At 38.9% G+C, this 5,276-nt stretch overlaps 1 non-coding gene across 1 annotated transcript; it reads right to left on the bottom strand.

Moving 5' to 3' along the window:
• Nucleotides 1-4,761: 4,761 nt before the first annotated feature.
• Nucleotides 4,762-4,867, bottom strand: LOC142528144 (small nucleolar RNA R71). Its single transcript, XR_012815626.1, has one exon. It is a non-coding gene; the product is annotated as a small nucleolar RNA R71 (small nucleolar RNA).
• Nucleotides 4,868-5,276: the final 409 nt, after the last annotated feature.

Here is a 5,276-nt window from a genome sequence, read left to right as displayed (position 1 = left end):
CGAAGAAAAATGCAAAGTTTATTTGGGGATCAGATTGTCAAGAAAGTTTTGAGAAGTTGAAGCAAGATTTGACCACAGCACCAGTTCTATCGATGCCATCAAGGAAAAGAGAGTATGTTATTTATACAGATACTTCGAAACTTTGTTTGGGTGCAGTTCTGATGCAGAATGATCAAGTAATCGCATATGCGTCTAGACAGCTAAAGTTGCATGAGAACAATTATTCAACTCATGACCTTGAGCTTGCAGCGATAGTATTTGCGCTAAAGATCTGGAGATACTACTTATATGGGGAGAAGTGCAAGATTTTCACTGATCATAAAAGTTTGAAGTACTTTTTCACCCAACAAAAGCTGAATATGTGGCAGCGGAGGTGGTTAGAGATGCTTAGGGATTATGAATGCGGCATTATCTACCATCCGAGGAAGGCTAATATGGTCGCATATGCATTGACTAGGAAGAATGCAGTGATTGCTCAGTTGTCTGTTCAGAGAACATTGCAGGTAGAGGTACAAAGATTCGAATTTGTAATATATGCCAGGGGCAATAATCCTAATATTTCTACCTTGACAGTCCAATAGACTCTGAGAGATAGGATTCGAGCGGGTCAATCTTATGATGAGCAGTTGCAGAAGTGGAGACTGGAAGATGAGTCCAAAGGTTTGAAGTTGTATTCTATCGAGGATGACATTGTTTGTTATCGGGACCGACTATTGGTTTCCTAGTGGAGATTTACTAAGAGAAGATGTTATGAAAGAAACTCACAATGCTCCATACTCTATCCATTCAGGGAGTACAAAGATGTATAAGGATTTGCAGTCCTTATATTGGTGGCTGGACATGAAACGAGATACTTTGCGCTTTGTGTTTGAGTGTCTGAAATGTCAGCAGGTTAAGGCAGAACATCAGAGACCTGTAAGGAAACTTAAACCTCTCCTTATCCCCGAGTGGAAATGGGAGAATGTCACTATGGATTGTGGTAGGACTACCAAGGACGGTTGGAGGATTCAATGTCATTTGGGTGATAGTTGACCGTCTTACGAAGTCAGCGCACTTTCTACCTATTAAGAAGACTTTCACCATGACTCAGTATGCAGAGCTGTACATCAGAGAGAGTCAAATTGCATGGGATTATAGTGTATATTGTTCAGATAGAGACCCGAGGTTTACATCTTTTTTCTGGAAGAGTCTGCATCTCGCTATGGGTAACAAATTGTTGTTTAGTACATCTTTCCATCCTCAAACCGACGATCAATCTAAGAGAGTGATTCAGATTCTAGAGGATCTATTCCGAGCTTGTGTGATCGAATTCAAAGGCAGCTGGGAACTGAAATTACCTCTAGTGGAGTTCACGTACAACAATAGTTATCAGACATCTATATGTATCATTCCATACGAGGCACATTATGGGAGAAAGTGTCGATCATCGATTTATTGGGATGAGGTAGGTGAAAGAGCAGAGTTGGGTCCAGATATTGTCAACCAGACTGCAGAGCTAGTAGTCAAAATCCGGGATATGATGAAACCTGCTCAAAGTCGGCAGAAAAGTTATGCTGATAAACGACGAAGAGAACAAGAGTTTGCAGTGGGTGACCACGTGCTTGTGAAAATAGCACCTATGAAGTGTGTTATGAGATTTTGGAAGAAAGAAAAACTCAGTCCGAGGTTCATAGGGCCGTTCGAGATTCTTGAGAAGATTGGAACACTACCTTATAGGGTGGCTTTGCCACCAAATATTGCTGGAGTGCATAATGTGTTTCACATCTCGATGTTGCGTAAGTACATGTCAAATCCTTCACATGTGCTGAATTATGAGCCTCTGTCGATTACACCGATTATGTCGTATGAAGAAAAGCCTTCACAAATACTGGGTAGACTGGGTAGACAAGAAAGAAGGCTTAGGAACAAAGTTATTCAAACAGTCAAAGTCAAGTGGCTAAATAATTTTGAGGAGGTAGCTACTTGGGAGACTGAAACTGATATGAAGAGTCGTTACCCGATGTTATTCGACGAGTTTTTAATTTCGACGACAAAATTTTATTTCAGGAGGGAAGGATTTGTAATGCCCGAAATCCCCTCACGTAAATCACATGCATGAAAATTGATAAGTTGCTAATTTAATTTAATTTAATGATTTTAAATGAATAAATGTGATGTTTTAATGAGATTAAATGTTTAAGGATTAAATTGTGCATGATTCCAGTTTTTAGGATTTCAGGCGATTATTTGATGTTTGGCATAGGAAAAGAGACTGATGACGAATGAGGGAAAATATATTTTTTCAAATATTTTTATTCTTGAAAAATGTATTTTAATTAATGTTATTCTATTAAATTATTAGGATTTAAATTATTTTACGTATCGAATCTTAATTTATTTTAGAAATAAATTTTCGCCAAAATAAGGGATTTTTTGAAGGGTCGTAAATTATTTTTGGGAAAATTTCTAAAACAAACTTTTTATGCAGAATTGATTAGGCCTGGTTGGACCTAATTAATTAGTATTAGTGGACTTTTTAATCCACTAAGTAATTAGCCAAAAAGTTTAGTCTCCAACCCATTTTATTTTCAAAAAAATTATACCAAACTTGGGGTTTTGAGTAGCTGCAGCAGTGATAGACGTGGTTTTTACATGTTTTATTGCATTAGTTTGTGTGTGTTTGCATTGTGCATGCGTACATTTCATTTACATTTTGTTTATTTTAGAGTAAACATTTGCATTTGATCATGTCTCACTTGTGTGTGATAAATTTGCAGGAAAATTGACCGGAAAACAGAATCTGGAGCAAAGTGCGCAAGCCAAGAAGAAAATGGCAGAAAGGCTGGCGCCCGAGCGGTAGAAAATTACCGCCCTGGCGCGAGAGGTGAATAGCTAAGATGATGTCCAGAAAGTATGGCGCTCGGGCGGTAATTTTCTACCGCCCGGGCGCGAGATTTAATATCCGAAGAGCCAACTTACAGAAGACTCGGCGCTCGGGCGGTAATGTTCTACCGCCCGAGCGCGAATGCCGCATTCCTCAAGAAATATTACAGAAGATGTGGCGCTCGAGCGGTAATTTTCTACTACCCGAGCGCCACCTATTTTTGGAAAATTATCTTTGCCGATTACTTACCTTAGTCTTGGGATGTGGATGATATGGGAAGGATTGGGGGACGTTTTTGATTCATTCAGAATTCATTGGAGCAGCCGCCACAAGCTTGAAGAGGGTTTTTGCGCTTGGATTGAAGATTCAAAGATTTCCGGGCATCGTTCCTTTCATTTTCGTCTAGCCTAGTATTTCTAATCTAGTTTTCATCTTTTAAACTTTGTTTTGTTTATTTTTAATATGAATTCGAGTAGCTAAACCTTTACATATTTGTTGGGATTTAAGGGGATTCTACCCCGAACTTTGAATTAAATTAATTCACATATCGATTTCTGATTTATTCTTGATGATACTATTGTTTTATCATGTTGTTAAAGCCTAGCTAACTCTAACAACGTTTTTATATTGCGAGTGAGTTCGAGAGAATAACTTGTGATAGGAACGGGTAGTATAATCCGTGGATCTACAATTTACATAGATATATGAAATTGGATACGCGCCGATAGTTATAGTCCTAAAGGTCGAAAACTAGGGGATTTCATAGATCGACATGCAATTCGCTCTTGATAAATAATTAAAGACATTTAATTACTTCATTGAGTAGAATTAGTTTGGCATAGCTCGACAGAGTGTGTTCAATTGAATAGAAAATCCTGTCGGAAGCATACAGTCACGATCGAACGAATTAATTAATTAACGAGGGGTAGGTGAACCGAAATTCCCAACAAATCCATTTTTCATTGAATTTTAAATCAACCATTTTATCATATTTCATTATTTAATTTGAATTTTTTTATTTGCATGTTTGTTCGAGCATAGTAGTATTAAACCAATCAAACAAATTTTCGTCGCTAAATATTTGATAACTGAAAATAATAATTGTCAAATACAGTCTCCAGTGGAACGATACTCGTACTCACGTGCATTATACTATTACTTGACATCGTGCACTTGCGATTAATTTTTGAGCATATACAAGCATATTTTTATTAAGATTCCACAGTGCAAGTTTTGCTTGATCAAGTTTTTGGTGCCGTTGCTGGGGACTGTTAATTCACAATTTTATTTTTAGTTATTTTCTTTAGCATTGCTTCATTTTATTAAATTAACACTTCATATTCTGTTACACATATCTCGTCCAGTGCATGCCAAAGTCACTTGACGTGGAGCTTGAGCAGTTTGACCCTGAAATTGAAAGAACTTTCCCCAGGAGAAGACATCAGCAGAGACTGAAAGAACTGATGGAGAGGCACGAGCACGATCATGAGGAGGAACACCATGATGCTAGACATGTGGAGATGCCACGCCGCATACAGATGCTGGAGTATGCCCAACCTTCTTTGGATGGAGCACGCCCCAGCATTGTGAGGCCGATTGTGCGGGCTAAGCAATTCGAGATCAAACCAGCTATAATTCAGATGATTTAGAACACAGTCTAGTTTGGATGATCTGCAGTAGATGACCCAAACACGCACATCACATATTTTCTTGAAATTTGCGACATTTTTAAATTTAATGGAGTTTCTGATGATGCTGTTAGGTTGCGGCTTTTTCCTTTCTCCCTACATGATAAAGCTAAAGCATGGTTGAATTGTTTGCCTGTAGGTTCGATCACCACATTGGAGGACATGGCGAAACGTTTCTAATTAAATACTTTCCTCCATCTAAGACCATGAAGCTGCGGGCAGACATCACCACATTTGCTCAATTTGAGCAGGAGTCCTTATATGAGGCATGTGAGCGCTTCAAAGATTTATTAAGAAGATATCCTCATCACGAACTTCCACTTGGGTTAGTCGTTCAAACCTTTTACTATGGCTTGCTTACTCCTAATCGTACTATGATAGATGCTGCTGCTTGTGGGAACCTGTTGAGAAAAACTGCTGAGGAAGGATACGAGTTACTGGAGGAGATGGCTACTAGCAGCTATCATCCTCAATCTGAAAGGAACAACCAGCGAAGGAGTGCAGGAGTTCACCAGGTAACTGACCTTTCTGCTATTACTGCACAACTTGATGTCTTGAATAGGAAACTGGACGGGTTGAATATGGGTGGCACGACTATGCGTCTTCAAGAGATATTTTGTGAAAAATGTGGAGGAGAACACTATGTTAAGGACTGTCAAGACAGTGGTCCTTTCTATGTGCCAGAAGGGGCACCTGTAAACCAAGTGGGAGTCCAAAACCGTCCA

The sequence above is a fragment of the Primulina tabacum genome, chromosome 15 (assembly GCF_025594145.1).
Source record: "Primulina tabacum isolate GXHZ01 chromosome 15, ASM2559414v2, whole genome shotgun sequence".
In the NCBI taxonomy this organism is placed as follows: domain Eukaryota; kingdom Viridiplantae; phylum Streptophyta; class Magnoliopsida; order Lamiales; family Gesneriaceae; genus Primulina; species Primulina tabacum.
This window is presented reverse-complemented; position numbering and strand designations above follow the sequence as displayed.